Source organism: Panthera pardus, unplaced genomic scaffold, assembly GCF_024362965.1.
Source record: "Panthera pardus isolate Hobbes unplaced genomic scaffold, ASM2436296v1 HiC_scaffold_3, whole genome shotgun sequence".
Lineage (NCBI taxonomy): Eukaryota > Metazoa > Chordata > Mammalia > Carnivora > Felidae > Panthera > Panthera pardus.
The window spans coordinates 46,052,492-46,072,669 of NW_026526876.1; the positions used below are offsets into that span (position 1 = coordinate 46,052,492).

The following is a 20,178-nucleotide window of genomic DNA, read 5'->3' on the forward strand; positions in this document are numbered from 1 at the left end:
GGCAGGCAATAGACAGTTAGATAATTACAGGTCATGATAAGTTTCTTGAGCAAAATGAAAAGTAATAGAGAGTTACTGGGGGTAGAGTTACTTTAACTTGAATAACAGGGAGAGTGTTTCTGTGGAGATGGCATTTAAGAAGAAGCCAGCTATGTAAATGTTGGGGAGAAGAACATTCTAAGCTGAAGGAACTAAAGTGCAAAGGGAATAAACTAGGTGTGTTTAAGAGTCAGAAATAAGATTTATGTGACTGGAGCTTAGCAAATGAAGGGGAGTGGTAGGCGAGGGACAGATAAATTAGCAGATGCACATCATGGGGAAGACAGTTTCTACAGAAGTCCAGGCAATGACAACAACTATCAGGAAAGAAAATAAGAGTTCAGAATTCAGAATTGCCACAAAATATTATTTAAATTTCCAGTTTTCAACAAAAAAGTTATGTTATACACACACACACACATGTATATATATATAGAGAGAGCAAGCAAGCATAGTTATGTAAGCTATGTAAAGAAACAGGACAGTGTGAGCCATACTCAGGGAAAAGGCAATCAATAGAAATTAACTCTGAATAATCCCAGATGTTGTATTTAGTAGATAAAGATTTTGAAACCTTTATTATAGATATGCTCAAATCATTAAACAAATAGAAAATAATTAAATGAACCAAATGGAGGGGCGCCTGGGTGGCTCAGTTGGTTGTGTCCGACTTCAGGTCAGGTCATGATCTCGCGGTTCGTGAGTTCGAGCCCCACATGAGGCTCTGTGCTGACAGCTTAGAGCCTGGAGCCTGCTTCTGATTCTCTGTCTCCCTCTCACTCTGCCCCTCCCCCGCTCACGCTCTGTCTCTCACTGTCTCTCAAAAAAAAATTAAATGTTAAAAAAAAATTTTAAAAAAGAACCAAATGGAAATTCTAGATTCGAAGATTATAGTAATTGAAATGAAGTTCAATAGATGGGCTAAGAGAGGATTTGAGCTTGTAGAATGAATTGGTGAATTGAAATAAAGATCAAGAGAAATTTTCTAATCTGTCACAGAACAAAAGACTAAAGCACACTGAATGGAATCTTAGAGACTTGAGACAACATCAAGTGTGTGCCCATACAAGTGTAAAAGGAGTGTCCCATAAGGAGAGAAGAGGAGCCAGAACAGAATGAGTGTTTAAAGACACACTAGCTGAACACTTCTTAAATTTGATGAAAAACATTAATCTGTAGATCTAAGGAGCTCAGTAAGCCCCCAAATCCCAGATAAGATAAACACAGAGAAATCCATACCTAGATGCTCCATAGTCAAACTACTGAGAGACAAAGACAGAAAATCTTGACAGCAACAAGAGAAGAATGAATCATGTAGAAAGGAACAACAAAATATATAATATATAACAGCTGACTTCTCCTTAGGATGACATATTCAAAGTACTGGGGGAAAGGTCATGATCTCACAGTTTGTAGGATCGAGCCCCACATTAGGCTCCATGCTGACAGTGCAGAGCTTCCTTGGGATTCTCTCTCACCCTCTCTAACTGCCTCTCCCCTGGATGTGTCCTTGCTTGCTCTCTTTCTCAAAATAAATAAACATTTTTAAAAAATCTTCAAAATACTGGAGGAAAAACACTGTCAACCAAGATTTTCATATCCAGAAAAATTAAAGAATAAAGACATTCCCAGATAAAGACTGTGAGAATTACAAGAAATACCAAAAGAAGTACTTTAGGCTAGAGGGAAATGATATCAGACCACAACTCAAATCCACAGGAATACAAACATGGTAAATATTTAGGTAAACGTGAAAGATGGTGTAATTTTTTTCCTCTTTTCTTAGTATCTTTTAAAAATATAAGATTGTATAAAACAAGAATTACATTGTTTGCTGTGTTTATAATGTATATAGATGTTGTATATATGACAATAGTAGGACAAAGGAGGGTGGAGCAAATGGAGCTGTATTATAGCCAAGTTCCTATATTTTGCCAGAATTAAGTTAGTATTAACATTAAGTAAATTGTGAGAAGATACATATTGAAATCTCTAGAACAACAAATTAAAAATTTTTTTTGAATGTTTATTTTTGAGAGAGACAGAGTGTGTGTGTGTGTGTGTGGTGGGGGGGGAGGGGGCGGGGAGGAGCAGAGAGAGAGAGGGAGACACAGAATTTGAAAGAGGCTCCAGGCTCTGAGCTGTCAGCACAGAGCCTGACCTGGGGCTCGAACTCGGGAATGGCAAGATCATGACCTAGGCTGAGTCAGACGCCCAACTAACTGACCCACCCAGGCGCCCCTCTAGAACAACAAATTAAGGAAAATAAAGAAGAAAAATAACTCAAAATTATAGTTTAAAAATCAGATAACATAGTATATTAAAAATTTTTAAAAGGCAGTAATGGAGGAACAGAGAACTAAAAAGCTGTAAGACATATAGAAAACAGATATCAAAATAGCAGACATAAGTCCACCCATATCAGTAATTACATTACATGTGAATAGACCAAACTCTAAAATTTAGAAGGTAGATGGGTGTTTTTGTTTTTGTTTTTGCTTTTTTAATTAAAGGCATTCAGGGGTGACTGGATGGCTCAGTTGGTTAAGCATCCCATCTTTAGCTCAAGTCATGATCTCTCAGTTCATGTTCAAGCCCCGCATCAGACTGTCTGCTGTCAGTGTGGAGCCTGCTTGGATCCTCCGTCCCCCACTCTCTCTGCCCCTCCCCCACTGGTTCTCTCTCAGAATAAAGAAATAGACTTTAAAAAAAATAAAGTAATTCAAATACCCTGGAATGGGTATTTCTGAATTATGGTGCTTCAAATATTAAGTGATTGCCCTTAGAGCATGGATCCATGTTTTTTCATAATAGGGAGTGAGGACAGTGTGCTATTTTATTTGTATTTGAGTAGGACAGTTCTTCATTAGGCATGACTGTCTTATATGTTATAGGATATTTATTATCCCTGAATTCTGCCTGTAAATACCAGTGACACTCCCCTACCCTCACCCCCCAGCTGTATTCAGTAACACAAACTATCCCTCCATGTAGACATTTCCAAATGCCCCTTGTGGGAGCATACCACCTACCCTATTACCATCCAGTATGACCCCCAACCTTACTGAAAAGCAGTAGAGCAGATTTAAATAAACTATCTCACTGTACACTGAAATATTTCAAGGTAAATTATAATATAACAAGGAGGAAAAGAACATATGTAAAGGTCCTGAGAACAAAATAGCTTGTCATATTTGAGGACCTGAAAGGAGACTGATGTGACTAGTGGGTTAAGAGGAAGGTATCACACAATAAGACTGAAGAGAGAGGGAGAGTTCAGACCTATACAGGACCTTTATGACCATGATAAGGTTAGGTTTTATTTTAAGCAAATTAGGAAGTCACTGAACAGTTTCAGGCATGTGAGTGACATGATTTGATTATTCCTCAGATAGACCTATATATAGCAATGTCTTTTAATCTTTTTGTTTTTAATTTTAATCCATAGTAAGTAATATAGTGTGATTTAGTATACACACATGCATGCATATACATACATAAATACAATTGAAACTTAAGTTTTATGAAACTTAATACATGTGATGACCTTTGACATTTCTATTAATTTTTGAAAAACATTGTTCACATGAGTACTGGGTGTTGTATGGAAGTGTTGAATCACTATATTGTACACCTGAAACTTATACTGTATGTTAATGAACTGGAATTTATTTATTTATTTATTTATTTTAACGTTTTATTTATTTTTGAGACAGGGAGAGACAGAGCATGAACAGGGGAGGGTCAGAGAGAGGGAGACATAGAATCTGAAACAGGCTCCAGGCTCTGAGCTGTCAGCAAAGAGCCTGAGGTGGAGCTCAAACTCATGGACCGCGAGATCATGACCTGAGCTGAAGTCGGCCGCTTAACCGACTGAGCCACCCAGGCGCCCCTAACGAACTGGAATTTAAATAAAAACTTATAAAAAAATAAGGCAAGGGCTCAGTCAGTTAAGCATCTGACTTTGGCTCAGGTCATGATCTCACAGTTAGTGAGTTCAAGCCCTGCATCTGGCTCTGGACTGGCATTGCAGAGCCTGCTTGTGATTCTTCCTCTCCCTTTCTTTCTCTGCCCCTTCCCCACTCATGCTTTCCCTCTCTCTCTCTCTCTCTCTCTCTCTCTCTCTCTCTCTCTCTCTCTCAAAAATAAGCTAAAAAAAATAAAAAGGCAGATCTACTTGTAGGCCCACCCAAGACCCTGGAAATGATGACTGATAAAGCAGAGGAGTCTGCTGTCAAAGGCCAAAGGAAACATCATGAAGAACCCAAGAGTCCTCCTCCATCTAAGAGAAGGATGAGCATGGCGCTGCTGTCATTGAAACAGGAAGGAGAGGGAACATCCCATCCTGGGTGTTCAGCCTTGTTCTTGGAAGATGATGACCCCAAAGTCATAGCAATGTCCGTGTTGGAAGAAGTGCCAGATAAACTGCCAATACCAATGGAAATCAGCACTGAAATAATGTATCAATTAAAGAGGGAAATTCGACAGTTTGGACGAAAATATGAAAGAATTTTCAAATTGCTTGAAGGAGTGCAAGGACCTCCAGAATTGTGGAGGTCCAGATCATGACCTGAGCTGAAATCAAGAGTTGGACGCTTAACCAACTGAGCCACCCAGGCACCCCTGAATATCATTTTCTACTTGAATAGGCGTAAGACAACTTTCTAAAGTGTAAATAATATTGTAAGCGTTTTGCATCTATGTTCATCAGAAATATTGGCCTGTAGTTCTCTTTTTTTGTGGTGCCCTTATCTCATTTTATTATCAGGGTAATGCCAGCTTCATAAAATGAGTTTGGAAATTTTCTTTCCTCCTTTTTATTTATTTATTTATTTATTTATTTATTTATTTATTTATTTTTCGAATAGTTTGAGAAGGTTAGGTATTAACTCTTTTTTAAATGTTTGGTAGAATTTGCCCATGAGGTCATCTTGTACTGGGTTTCTGGTTGTTGTTTTTGGGAGTTTTTTGATTCCTGATTCAATTTCATTACTGGTAATTGGTCTGTTCAAATTTTCTGTTTCTTCCTGTTTCAGTTTTGTTAAGTTCTATGTTTCTAGGAATTTATCCATTATGGATAAATTATGGAATTATGGAATATTACTCAGCCATCTAAATGAATTCTTGCCATTTGCAGTGATGGAGCTAGAGTGTATTATGCTAAGTGAAATAAGTCAGTCAGAGAAAGACAAATACCATGTGATTTCACTCATATGGAATGTAAGAGACAAAACACATGAAGGGAAGCAAAAATAAGAACAGAGAGGGAGACAAACCATAAGACACTCTTAATGATAGAGAACAAACTAGGGGTTGATGGAGGGAGGTGGGCGGGGAATGGGCTAGGTGGGTGATGGGTATTAAGGAGGGCATTTGTTATGTTGAGTCCTGGGTATTGATGTAAGTGATGAATCACTGAATTCTACTCCTGAAACCAATATTGCACTGTGTGTTAACTAGCTAGAATTTAAATAAAAATTTGAAAAGAAAAAATGCCACACATGTTAAAAATATTATTTTGTGTATATTCGGTATTTAATAAAAACAATTTTTAAAAAGTGGTCCAGTTTTATTCTTTTGCATGTTGCTGTCCAGTTTTCTCAGTACCATTTGTTGAAGAGATTGTCTTCTTCTCTTTGGACATTCTTTCCTGCTTTATTGAAGATTAATTGACTATATAAGTGTGGTTTCATTTCTGGGTTTTCTTTCTTTTTTTTTAATTCAAGTTAGTTAACACACAGTGTAGTCTTGGCTTCAGGAGTAGAACCCAGTGATTCATCTCTTACATATGACACTCAGTGCTCATCCCAAAAAGGGCCCTCCTTAATGCCCATCACCCATTTAACCCATCCCTCCCACCATCCTCCCCTCCAGCAACCCTCAGTTTGTCCCCTTCTCTGTTTTTATTTTATTTTTCCTTCCCATCCCCTGTGTTTATCTGTTGTGTTTCTCAAATTTGATTTCTGGGTTTTCTATTCTGTTACATTGAACTATGTGTCTGTTTTTGTGCCAGCACGATACTGTTATGATTACTACAGCTTTGTAATATGACTTGAAATCTGAAATTGTGATAACTCCAGTTTTCTTTTTCTTTTTCTTTCTTTTTCTTTTAGATGAAGTTCATGAGTAGGGGAGAGGGGCAGAGGGAGAGAGAGAGAATCTTAAGTAGGCTCTGTGGTCAGTGCGAATCCTGATGTGGGGCTTGATCCCACTACCCTGGGATCATGACCTGAGCTGAAATCAAGAGTTGGACACTCAACTGACTGAGCCACCCAGACACCCCATGTTTTTCTTTTTCATGATTGCTTTGGCTATTTGTTTTTTTTTGTGTGTGTGTGTGTGTGGTTCCATACAAATTTTAGGATTGTTTGTTCTAGTTCTATGAAATAAATGCTATTGATATTTTGATAGGGATTGCATTAAATGTGTAGATTACTTTGGGTAGTATGAACATTTTAACAATATTTGTTCTTCAAATCCATGAGCATGGAATGTCTTTAACATTTCTTTCTGTTGTCTTCAATTTCTTTCATCACTGTTTTATAGTTTTCAGAGTATAGATCTTTCACCTCTTTGGTTAAGTTTATTCCTAGGTATTTTATTCTTTTTGGTGCAAGTATAAATGGGAGTGTTTTCTTAATTTCTCTTTCTGCGGCTTCATTATTAGTGTGTAGAAATGCAGCAAATTCTGTACATTTATTTTGTATCCTACAACTTTGCTGAATTCATTTATCAGTTCTAGTAGTTTTTTGGTGGAGTCTTTTAGGTTTTCTATATGTAATATCATGTCATCTGCACAAAAGTGAAAGTTTTACTTCTTCTGTGCCAATTTGGATGCCTTTTATTTCTTCTGTTGTCTGATTGCTGTAGCTGGGTCTCATAGTACTATGTTGAGTAAAAGTGGTGAGAGTGGATATCCTTGTCTTGTTCCTGATCTTAGGGGAAAAGCTCTCAAGTTTTTCCCATATTGAGTATGATATTCGCTGTAGGCTTTCCAAATAAGGCCTTTATTATGTTGAGGTATATTCCATTCGCTTTACTGAAGATTTTTATTATGAATAAGATGTACTTTGTCAAATACTTTTTCTACATCTGTTGAAATGATCATATGGTTTTTATCCTTTCTCTTATTAATAGATGTATCAACATTATTTGATTCGCAAATATTGAACCACACTTGCATTCCAGGAAAAAATCCCACTTGATCATGGTGAATGATTTTTTTAATGTATTGTTGGATTTGGTTTGCTAGTATTTTGTTGAGGATTTTTGTATCTACGTTCATCAGAAATATTGTCCTTTCATTCTCTCTCTCTCTTGTTTTTTTGCTTTTTGTGGTGTCTTTATCTTATTATCAGGGTAATGCTAGCTTTATACAATGGATTTGGAAGTTTTCTCCCCCCCCCCCCGCCCCTTTTTGTTTTTTGAATAGTTTGAGAAGACTAAGTATTATCTCTTTTTTAAATGTTTGGTAGAATTTGCCCATGAAGCTGTCTGGTCCTGGGTTTTTGTTGTTGTTGTTGTTGTTGGTAGTTTTTTGATTACTGATTCGATTTCATTGCTGGTAATTGATCTGTTCAAATTTTCTATTTCTTCCTGTTTTTGTTTTGGTAAGTTCTGTGTTTCTGGGAATTTATCCATTTCTTCTAGGTTGCCCAATTTGTTGACATACAATTTTTCATAATATTCTTTTATAATTGTTTGTCTTTCTTATATGTTCTTGTTATTTCTTATCTTCCATTTGTGATTTTGGTTGAGTCTTGTCTGTGTGTGTGTGTGTGTGTGTGTGTGTGTGTGTGTGTGTGTTTTGATGAGTCTGGCCAGAAGTTTATCAATTTTGTTGATCTATTCAAAGACACAGCTTCTAATTTCATTGATCTGTTCTGGTTTGTTTGTTTGTTTGTTTTTAGTTTCTATATTATTATTAATTTTTAAAGTTTATTTATTTTTAGAGAGTGAGTAGAGGAGGGACAGAGAGAGAAAGTGAGAAAGAATCCTAGTAGGCTCCTCACTGTCAGCATGAAGCCGGATGTGGGTCTTGAACTCACAAACCATGAGATCATGACCTGAGCTGAAACGAAGAGTCAGATGCTTAATGAGCCACCCAGCCACCCCTAGTTTCTGTATTGTTTATTTCTGCTCTAATCTTTATTATTTTTTCCTACTGCTGGTTTGAGGTTTTGTTGTTTCTTCTTTTTCTAGCTTCTTCAGGTGTAAGGTTAGGTTGTTTTTTTGAGATTTTCCTGTGCTTCTTGAAGTAGGCCTATATTGCTATAAACTTCCTTCTTAGAACTGCTTTTGTTGCAGCCCAAAGATTTTGTTCATTGTGTTTTCATTTTCATTTGTTGCCATGTAATTTTTTATTTCTTCTTTGATTTCTTGGTCCACCATTATTTAGTAGCATGTTATTCAGTCTCAATGTATCTGTGCTCTTTCCAGATTTTTTCATGTGGTCAGTTTCTAGTTTTATAGTGTTATGGTCAGAAAAGATGCTTGGTATGACTTTGATCTTTTTGAATTTGTTGAGACTTGTTTTGTGGCTAATATGTTATCTATTCTAAGAATGTGCCATGTGCCCTTGAAAAGGATGTGTATTCTGCTATTTTAGGATGGAATCTTCTGAATATATCTGTTAAATCCATCTGGTCCAGTGTGTCATTCAAAGTCACTGTTTCCTTCTTGATTTTCTATTTGGACGGTTTGTCCATTGATACAGTTAGGGTAAGCCCCCAACTATTATTGTATTACTATTGAGTAGTTACTTTATATTTGTTATTAACTGTTTTATGTATTTGCATTCTCGCATATTTGGTACATAAATACTTACAATTGTTATATCTTCTTGTTGGATTGTCCCTTTTATTTTCATGTAGTGTCTTTCTTTGTCTCGTTATAGTCTTTGTTTTAAACTCTATATATATTGTCCAATGTAATTATTGCTGCTCTGACTTTCTTTTGACATCTGTTTGCGTGATAAATGTTTCTCTATCCCCTCACTTTCAAGCTACAGGTCTTTAGGTCTGAAATGAGTCTCTTTAGGCAGTATATAGATGGGTCTTATTTTTTTCACTTAACAGTTTTTAAATTAATTTTTAATTACTTTATTTTTTAATTCATTAAATTTTTTAATGTTTATTTATTATTTTTGAGAGAGAAAGAGCATGAGCTGGGGTGGGGGAGAGAGAGAGGAAGACACAGAATCTGAAGCAGACTCCAAGCTGTCAGCACTCCAAGCCTGATGTGGGGCTTGGACTCACAAAGCGTGAGATCATGACCTGAGCCGAAATCAAGAGTCGGGTGCTTAGCCAACTGAGCTACCCAGGTGCCCTAACACTTTTTAAATTGAAATATTGGTAGGAAATAATATGTTTTTCTTTCCTAAGTATCAGTGTCTATAACTGCAGTCACCAGAGAGCTGATTCTCCTCACACCAATGTATATTAAATATTTAAGATTAGACCTAAAGGAGTTGAGAAGGATCCAGCCACATAAAGAGTGTGGGGACAAGGGTCCAGACAGAAGGACAAAAGCTCTGAGGTAATAGAGAACTGCTATTGTGGTTGAAGCTTCAAAGATGGGGAAGAGGGTAACCAGATATAAAGCTGGAGAAGTTAGGCAGGAGCCATTTCAGACCCTCATAGGGCCTTTGTGACTTCCATAAGAGTTTGGATTTTTTTTCTTTTTTTAAGCAAGGAAGTAATATGATCTGATTTACATTTTAAGAGGACAACTCTGGCTGCTATGTGAAGAAAGGATAATAATCCTAGTGACAAGTTTTGTTGTTGTTTTTTAGTTTATTTATTTTGAGAGCAAACAAGTCAGGGAGGAGCAGAAAGAGAGGGAGAGAGAGAGAATCCCAAGCAGGCTCCATACTGCCAGTGCAGAGCCTGTGCAGGGCTCGAACTCATAAACTATGAGATCATGCCCTGAACCAAAGCTGGCTTCTTAATTGACTGAGCCACCCAGACATCCCTAGTGACAAGTTTTAGGAAATACTTATAAATTAGGACCTAAAGATCCAAATTGTAAACTATACAGGTGAATGCCTGGAGTTCTGTTCTGAAGCTCTTTTGTAATATTTCCTGGGACAGCACATAATAGATGTTTTTTTAAAAAGGTAAAAAATTTAAAATGTCGGCAAATCATTCAATGCTCTGGCCACTTGTGGTTTAAAAAAATCAATTATAAAACTTCAGTTGTTTAATTATTTATTTTTATTTTTGGGGGGGGAGGTTACAACAGCTTTTTAAATTTTTTAAAATTTTATTTAAATTATTTTTTTAATGTTTATTCATTTTGAGAGAGAGAGAGAGAGACAGAGTGCGAGCAGAGGATGGCCAGAGAGAGTGGGAGACACAGACTCTGAAGCAGGCTCTAGGATCTGAGCCGTCAGTACAGAGCCCGACACTGGGCTTGAACCCATGAACCTTGAGATCATGACCTGAACTGAAGTCAGATTCTTAACCAACCGAGCCAGCCAGGCACCCCTACTTTTTTTAAATTTTATTTAAATCCAAGTTAGTTAGCATATAGGATAATAATGATTTCAGGAATAGAATTTAGTGATTCATCACTTACATATAACACCCAGTGCTCATCCCAACAAGTGCCCTTCTTACTGCCCATCACTCATTTAACCCATCCCCCCACCCAACACCCCACCAGCAACCCTCAGTTTGTTCTCTGTATTTAAGAGTCTCTTGTAGTTTGTCTCTCTCTGTTTTTATCTTATTTTTGCTTTCCTTCCCCTTTGTTCATCTGTTTTGTTTCTTAAATTCCATGTATGAGTAAAATCATATAATATTTGTCTTTCTGACTTATTTCGCTTAGCATAATACATTCTAATTCCATCCACACTGTTGCAAATGGCACAATTTCATTCTTTTTGATCACCAGGTAATATTCCATTGTATGTACATACCACATCTTCTTTATCCATTTGTCAGTTGATGGACATTTGGGCTCTTTCCATACTTTGGCTATAGTCGATAGTACTGCTATAAACATTGGGTGCACGTGCCCTTTCGAATCAGCATTTTTGTATCCTTTGGATAAATGCCTAGTAGTGCAATTGCTGGGTCATAGGGCAGTTCTATTTTTATTTTTTCGAGGACTCTCCATATTGTTTTCCAGAGTGGCTGCACCAGTTTACATTCCCACCAGGAGTGAAAGGGTTCTTCTTTCTCCGCATCCTTGCCAACACCTGTTGTTGCCTGCGTTGTTGTTCATTTTAGCTGTTCTGACAGGTGGTGTGAGGTGGTATCTCATTGTGGTTTTGATTTTTATTTCCCTGATGATGAGTAATGTGAGCATCTATTCATGTGTCTGTTAGCCATCTGGATGTTTTCTTTAGAAAAGTGTCTATTTCATGTCTCTTGCCCATTGCTTCACTGGATTATTTGTATTTTGGGTGTTGAGTTTGATAAGTTCTTTCTAGATTTTGGATACTAACCCTTATGTGATATGTCGTTTGCACGTGTCTTTTCCCATTCCATTGGTTGCTTTTTAGTTTTGCTGATTGTTTCCTTCACTGTGCAGAAGCGTTTTATCTTGATGAGATACCAATAGTTCATTTTTGCTTTTGTGTCCCTTGCCTCTGGAGACATGTCACGTAAGAAGTTGCTGCGGCCAAGGTCAAAGTAGTTGTTACTTGTTTTCTCCTCTAGAATTTTGATGGCTTCCTGTCCTGTGTTTAGGTGTTTCATCCATTTTGAGTTTATTTTTGTGTATGGTGTAAGAAAGTGGATGTCACTGTCCAGTTTTTCCGACACCATTTGCTAAAGAAGAGACTGTCTTTTTTTCTATTGGATATTCTTTTCTTTGTCAAAGATTAGTGGGCCATAAACTTCAATTGTTTTAATAATTTCTGGAAGTTCCACTATCCTAACAAATAACTTATGGTAAAACCTCATCCAATGTGTTTAGTATAGATGCTGCTTTCTACATGTTACATGTGCCTCCAACAATATTTAGAAATTTTTTTCATTCCTTTCTTGGGTATATAAGTAATGTCACACAAAGAATTGAGAACTTATTGGTATTTTTTAAAACTTCCTTAAGAATCTTTATTATTACCAGATCCAAAAGATGTGATGTGATGGAGAATTTAATACTCCCTATTCCTCTTCTTAACCTTTCTTATAAAACCATTAAATTTTCCTTTCACATTAGTTATGCTATCATAGAACTAAACTCACATTTTATGCAAAACAATTCCAATTTACTACAGATAAATTTTCATAATTCTTTGTAGGTTGGTCTACTTTCTCTTCAATATCAAGAAAAGTTAGCAATCACCTTCTGACATTTTCTGTGGATGTAGTCATAGAAGGATAGCAGATATTTTGCTGCACTATTTAGTTACAATTTATATCATCAGTATTACTGTTTTTCTAGAATATAGCAGTCTTTTCTTTGGTTATTGTTTTCATAGTTCCCTAGAAAGAAACTTTCCCAACTTATGTTAGAAATACCAAATGTTAGGGGCGCCTGGGTGGCTCAGTCGGTTAAGCGGCCGACTTCGGCTCAGGTCACGATCTCGCGGTCCGTGGGTTCGAGCCCCGCGTCAGGCTCTGTGCTGACCACTCAGAGCCTGGAGCCTGTTTCAGATTCTGTGTCTCCCTCTCTCTCTCTCTGCCCCTCCCCCGTTCATGTTCTGTCTCTCTCTGTCTCAAAAATGAATAAACGTCAAAAAAAAAATTTAAAAAAAAAAAGAAAGAAAGAAATACCAAATGTTAAAGGAGAATACAAAATTTGTTTTCAAAGTGATGGAAAAAATTATCAAAAATAGTAAATTGGTACTGGTATACTGACTGAAAAACAGAACAATAGCTAAGGTAGAAACGGCCAAACTGAGGTGTGATCTTGGTTGGATTAGAATAAAGTACTCATAGTGTTATAGCTTTATCTTTGTTTTTGCGCAATTTTTACACTTGCTGTATAAATAAAAATCATCCAAAATGAGAACAAACTGGCTATATATTCAGAGTTTGCAATAACAAGAAAGTCAGTTGTTATCATTCGTTGCATTTGGCAGATTGAAAGGGGAGCGGGCAAGTTTTATGGTGAAAAAAAAGGAGACGGATTGGAGATTTTTAGCTTGGGTAAGCTCAGTAGGATAGGATAAGTAGAAGCCAGGCATCTTAGGTAAGTGGTTTGGGGAACATATTTGTATTTCTCTGGTTGGTCTCCAAGTTGAAATCATGTGGGGTTGGTGTGTGGGCTGGTGACAAAAAAAAAGGGGGGTGGTAGGGAAGAGCTGGCAGTCATTAACAAAATCCTGACTCTTCTAGGCTGATTGCTGCAGAGGTTGTGATTGGCTTTTCCAACTGGTTGCTGAAGAGATTGTAGGACAGAGTTCTGTTATTTTGTATGGTCATTGTCCATTTGTATACTGTCTCCCATTATTGAAGAACAAATAGATTTATGTTTTATAATTTTATGACTGATTATGTAGCTTTGAGAGTTCTGTCAAGATTCTAATAGTTACAGAAATCTTAATAATTTGTGTCTGAGAGTTTAAGGTGAATTGTGCCAAAGTGTTCATTCCGTAATATTCATTTATATGAACATGTCATTAATTTAGGTAGAAGTGGATTCTGGACCTCAGAGATACAGTTACAATCACCTGATTTGGACTACCTGAGAGAGCCTTTGGGTATTTTCTTAGTGACTTATTGGATAATTGGGACTTTTAAAGATGTAGAAGAGAAAATAACTGGCCTTTCACTATTGGAAGCTCTGTACATTGCAATTTCTTAGATAGCCTATGTAGAGGAGATTAGATGGCTATGATAAGGAATTATTTTGAGTTTCTACATTAACAATTTTTTTTTAATGTTTTATTTATTTTTGAGAGAGAGAGAGAGCATGAGCCGGGGATGGGCAGAGAGAGAGGAAGACACAGAATCCAAAGCAGGCTCCAGGCTCTGAGCTGTCAGCACAGAGCTCCATGCTGGGCTCAAACTCACAAGCAGTGAGATCATGACCTGAGCCAAAGTCGGATGCTTAACCAACTGAGCCACCCAGGTGCCCCAGTTCCTACATTTTTTAAATTAAATTTTTATTTTGAGAAATTTCAAATTTTAAATATTTTGTATAAAAGTAATAAAGCATGAATAGATAAGGCTAAAGTACCCTTTATCTTCCCTCTGCCTATCTTTGTCACATTCCCTTCTGTTCATAAGAGGCAACTTCTTTTGAATTTGGTGTGTGTCCTTCTAACTCATAAAATTATTATTTCTAAAAACAATAGAACTGCCTTTAACTTATCAAATTATAAACATAAAAATAGGAGGTCTGAAAGACTTCTCTGTAGATTTTAGATTAGTAAATTAACATAGCGTGATGAACTTGAGAAACAACATTTTTTCACCAAGTAGGTCAGTAACTAGCTTTATTGTGTCAAATAATGTACACTCTTTGTATCCATATTAATTTGTCTAAGTAGCAGCAGGCAGCTTTGAAAAAAATTTGAGGAAAAGAGCCTATGCAAGAAAGTAGGCTTTAGTTCTGTACAGCGAAGGAAACAATAAAAAAAATCCTAAAAGACAACCTACAGAATGGGGGGAGATACTAGCAAGTGACATATCTGATAAAGAGTATCCAAAATCTATGAAGAACTTACAAAACTCAGTACCCAAAAAGCAAATAATCTGATTAAAAAGTGGGCAGAATGGGAATGCAAGCTGGTGCAGCCACTCTTGTAAACAGTATGGAGGTTCCTCAAAAAATTAAAAATAGAACTACCTACGACCCAGCAATTGCACTTTTAGGCATTTATCCACGGGATATAGGTGTGCTGTTTCGAAGGGACACATGCACCCCCACGTTTATAGCAGCACTATCAACCATAGCCAAAGTGTGGAAAGAGCCCAAATGTCCATTGACATGGACATCCATTGATGGATGAATGGATAAAGAAGATGTGGTATATATATATACAATGGAGTATCACTCGACAATTGAAAAGAATGAAATCTTGCCATTTGCAACAACGTGGATGGAACTGGAGTACCGGTATTATGCTAAGTGAAATTAGTTAGTCAGAGAAAGACAAAAATCATATGACTTCACTCATATGAGGACTTTAAGAGACAAAACAGATGAACATAAGGGAAGGGAAACAAAACTAGTATAAAAGCAGGGAGGGGGACAAAACAGAAGAGGCTCATAAATATGGAGAACAAACTGAGGGTTACTGGAGGGTTTGTGGGAGGGGGGATGGACTAAATGGGTAAGGGGCATTATGGAATCTACCCCTGAAATCATTGTTTCACTATATGCTAACTAATTTGGATGTAAATTTTAAAAAATAAAAAAAATAAAATAAAAAAGATTAGTCAAAAGCCAAACAGGCCATTTTCACTCACCTTGGAGAGTAATGGCAAAGGCTGGGTTAATCTGCTTCCCACACTAAGTCCTCAATTACATTCAGTCATTTGACAGAATGAACTGGAGGCTATAACACGAGACAGAACCTGAATGGATCCAGGCAAAAGCTAATAGGAAACCTGTCTATTGAAAATAATCAGTGTGCATACTTTGACTACCTCCAGCATATTTACTTTTTGTTTATCCATTTGTTTGTTTTTCAGCATGCTTGACTCATCTAAATTAGGCTCTGGAATTTAGTAAGTATGAGGATAGGAACAAAGGATGGAAGAGAGTAGGGTTGATGTTGGAGAAGCTGGCTAGGGAGATCTGAACAGTTTGTGCTTTATTCAAAGTTGGATGAGAAGCTTTGGGTGGGTCTTGAGAAAGGAGTCTTGTGATCTGACTGCTGAGGTCCCAGATAGAAGAAACAAGAAGTAACACTAAATGTTTGGGTTTTTTTTTTCTTGAGCAGTAATGTTTATTATCATATTTTTACATAGTATTACAATTAAGTAAACAATTACGCGAAACATAGTATGTCATTTATTCTTTGTAGCTTTCTTGTGCCAAAAGAGAAAAATACCTTAAAAAAAACCACATTTTTATGTTTTGTGGGGTGGAGGGACATTTTTACATTGAAACTGTAGTGATACAATGGTGGCATTCATTATATGAATTTTTGATTCTTTTACTGAAGTGTATGCTTTTGCCAATACTTCCTCTTCACCCCCCCACTCTCCCACCCCAAATGAAACAATAGAATTAAGAATGAGGCATGGAATGTATCATTATTTTTGTTCATTTTACTAAGATTTTATCTCCAACTCAGAAATGTTTGTAACATTTTTATCTTCCAAGTCTAATAACATTATATTCTGATAACTAAAAAAAAAAGGGGGGGGGGCAGAAGCATGAACAGACATTTCTCCAAAGAAGACATGCAGATGGCCAACAGACACATGAAAAGCTGCTCAACATCATTCATCATCAGGGAAATACACATAAAAACCACAATGAGATATCACCTCATACCTGTCAGAATGGCTAAAATCAAAAACATAAGAAACACCAAGTGTTGATGAGGTTGTGGAGAAAAAGGAGCCCTCTTGCACCGCTGATGGGAATGCAAACTGGTGCAGCCACTCTGGAAGACAGTATGGAAGTTTCCCAAAAAGTTAAAAATAGAATTACCATACGATCCAGTAATTGCACTACTGGATATTTACCTAAAAATACAAAAACATTAGTTCAAAGGGTTACATATACCCTGCAATTTATAGCAGATTATTTATTTATTTATTTATTTATTTATTTATTTATTTATTTATAAGGTTTATTTATTTATTTATAAGGTTTATTTATTTATTTTGAGAAAAAGAGAGTGCACAAGTTGGGGAGGAACAGAGAGAGAGGGGGAGAAAGATAGAGAATCCCAAGCAGGCTCCACACTGTCAGTGCAGAGCCCAATGCGAGGCTTGAATTCATGAAACTTGAGATCATGACCTGAGCTGATGTTAAGAGTGGGATGCATAACCAACTGACCACCCAGGTGCCCCTATTTGCAACATTATTTATAATAGCCAAACTATGGAAGCAGCCCAAGTGTGCAATGATACATTAATTGATAAATAAGGTGTGTGATAAATTGATAAATAAGATATTTATTTATCTTATTGTGTATACACACCTTATTTATTGTGTATACCACATCTTATTGTGTATACACACACACAATGGAATATTATTTAGCCATAAAAAAGAATGAAATCTTCCATTTGCAATGACATAGATGGAGCTAGAGAATATAATGACAAATACCATATGATTTCACTCATATGTGGAATTTAAGAAAACAAACAAACAAAGGACATAGAGAGTCAAACTGAGAAACTGACAACTATAGAGAACAAAATGATGTTTACCAGAGTGGAGGTGGGGGGGGGGATGGGTGAAATAGGTGATGGGGATTAGGGAGTGCACACATCAGATAAGCACTGGGTGATACATAGAATTGTTGAATCACTATATTGTATACCCTGAAACTAATAGAACACTATATGTTAACTATACTGGAATTAAAATTTAAAAAAGAAGAAAGTAAGCTTTAAATTGACACATTGAGGGCTGTGTAAAAACGTGAGTCAGAGGGTTTTCCTTTCTTGCACTTGGCTGAACCTGATCAAATTTACTTTGATCTTTCTTTGCTTGGTACTAATAGAAGCAATACTTTTTTATGCTTTCAAAATGAACAGGTACTGTATACACTATACCTGTAAATCAGTGTTTCAGGTATTGCCATTTTGAGACCCATGTGGCAGAACAAAGTTCATTTTGCTAAAATTATAATCAATTCTCCCAGAACATAATTTAATAGAATTCTGTGTATCTTGTTTTAAACATGCCTGTGATTTTTATGGACACAGTTGACTGAACAAAGAACTATATTTAGTACCTTATTTGAAAGTTACTGTAATTAAATCTGATTTAGTTCTAATTATTACTAATACCATAGATAGTACAAGCAAGGAGGAAAATGCAGCTCATCAAAGAAGAGACCCATGAGATAGGATGCAGCTAGTTTGAATCTTAATGAAAAATTCCTAGGATGCCAGCACATCTGCACTGTCATTAATGAGAACTGTTGTACAAAGACCTCATCTGAATAGAGTGACTCCATGGAGTACCGATGACTTTACATCTCTACAAAAAATAAAGAGTTTATGTTTTTCATTTGTTGAGAGGTTATATCTTGTTAAACTGCATAATGAGTGCTATGGCTTGTGATTTAAATGTATTATGCCCTGTCTGCACTACCCATATAATGTTCTGGGTTCCATTCATAACTTAAAGGGAAAATTTCACAATGTTTGGAGTCCTTGATGTTCAGCAAGTAAAGGAGAATGTCCTCAAATTCCTTGCAGTAGGAACCTCGACTTCCAAGTGGAACAATACATCTACAAAAGGAAAAGTGATGGCTTCCACTGGCAGCTCATGCCTTTGGTACAGTTGAAAACTCGGCTGATGTCAGTGTCCTGTCATTCTGGAATACGGGCCAGCAAGCTGTGGTGAAGTTTGCTGCTGCCATTGGAGCCATTGCTGTTGCTGGCCACTTCACTCCTAGAACCTCCATTAATCAGATCCAGATAGCCTTCTGGGAGCCAAGACTTCCAGAGGTTATTGATCCCAAGGCTGACCACCAGCCTCCGCCACAGTGTCTTTTGTTAATATGCCTACCATTGCTTGGTGTAACACAGACTTTCTTCTGTGCTGTGTAGATACTGACATCCCTTGCAACAAGGGAGCTCACTCATTGGGTGTGATATGGTAGATGCTGGCCTGGGAAATTGTGTGCATGTGTGGCACTGTCTCCCATGAACACCCGTGGGAAGTCATGCCTAATGTCTACTTCTCCAGAGATCCTAAAGAGACTGAAAACAAAGAGCACCCTGCTGCTGAAGAGGCTGTGACCAAGGAGGAACTTAAAGGTGAATGGGCTGCTCCTGGACTTGGAAGCAGTTGACTGGTATGAAGGTGTAGAGGTGCCCTCTCTGCCTACAGAACAGTTCTCTACTAAAGACTGGAATGTTCAGCCTGCCACTGAAGACTGATCTGCAGCTTCCACTGCTCAGGCCACTAAATAGGCAAGAACAACAACTGAGTGGTCTTAAGCTGTTCTTCCACAAACTCTTAAACAAAATGGAAATAAGGTTGATGACAAAAACTAAGCAGCTTTTAAAAGTTGGGAAAAAAATATTATGAACATGAGTTTTTATTTTGCTTCAGAAGTTTTGTTTTTGCCTTTGGGAAGCACTCAAAATGCTATTCATTTACTAGCAAGTGCATTGTAGTTTATAGCATGTTCTATAAGATTTCATCTCCAAGAATAGTGGATATCTGGTTGGCTCAGTTGGTAGAGCATGAGACTCTCAATCTTAAGGTTGTGAGTCCAAGCCCCATGTTGGGCATGGATCCTACTTATATATAAAAAAAAAGTTTCATCTCCAAGAATAAAATTTCATATTTGTATGTAGAGACAATTTATATAAGGTAAAATTTCTACAATCTTGATTAATTTTTGAAGGAATGTTATTTTTATTATCCTTAACTTTTTAATTGAGTTTCAGAACATTTTCCTTGTATTTATAAACAAAAGACTATGGTCTTTATTTTATCAGAAAATTAGGAAACTTTTTTCTTCCTTTCTTTCTTTCAGAAACATTTTCCTGTATTTAATTGCCATGTTGCTTGCAGGTTTTGGCTTTTCTACAGATAACCAAAATGTCAGTAGGTAGGGAATTCTGTAATCTGAGACTAGTATTTTGAAATCTGCTATAATGATATAGTGATATATTTCTTGATCTTTTCACAGAAAATTGTGAAATACTGGCAAACTTAAAATATTTGTTCGTTAATGGGTAGGTTGTTATTTCTAGTCTTCTTCCTGAAATGTAAGGAATTAAAATTTAAATTTTTTACTTATAGAATAAGTCAGAAACTGATACTAAATCAAAAGATTGAAGATAATTAGGACATTATAATGATTGAGAAAGCTGAAGATAGGTTTGTAAAATTTTAGATTTTAACCTAAATTATTAGATTTTAACAGTGGTTGATTAAAATATATCTTCTAAATGAAATATGTGCATGTTGAATTAAATTACTACACATTATTGTAAAATCTATAGTATTTGAACTTAAGATATTTTAAATAGTTATGTTTTGCCTTTTAAAATTTGACCATATAGTAAAACTATTTGCATAACC

The 20,178-nt window shown here is 36.5% G+C and overlaps 1 protein-coding gene and 1 pseudogene across 1 annotated transcript in view; both read left to right on the plus strand.

The window, feature by feature from the left end:
• Positions 1–20,178, plus strand: part of PPM1E (protein phosphatase, Mg2+/Mn2+ dependent 1E) — a 216,711-nt gene that overhangs the window by 97,409 nt on the left and 99,124 nt on the right. The window lies entirely within an intron of this gene.
• LOC109256100 (40S ribosomal protein SA-like) lies at positions 17,407–19,439 on the plus strand (annotated as a pseudogene).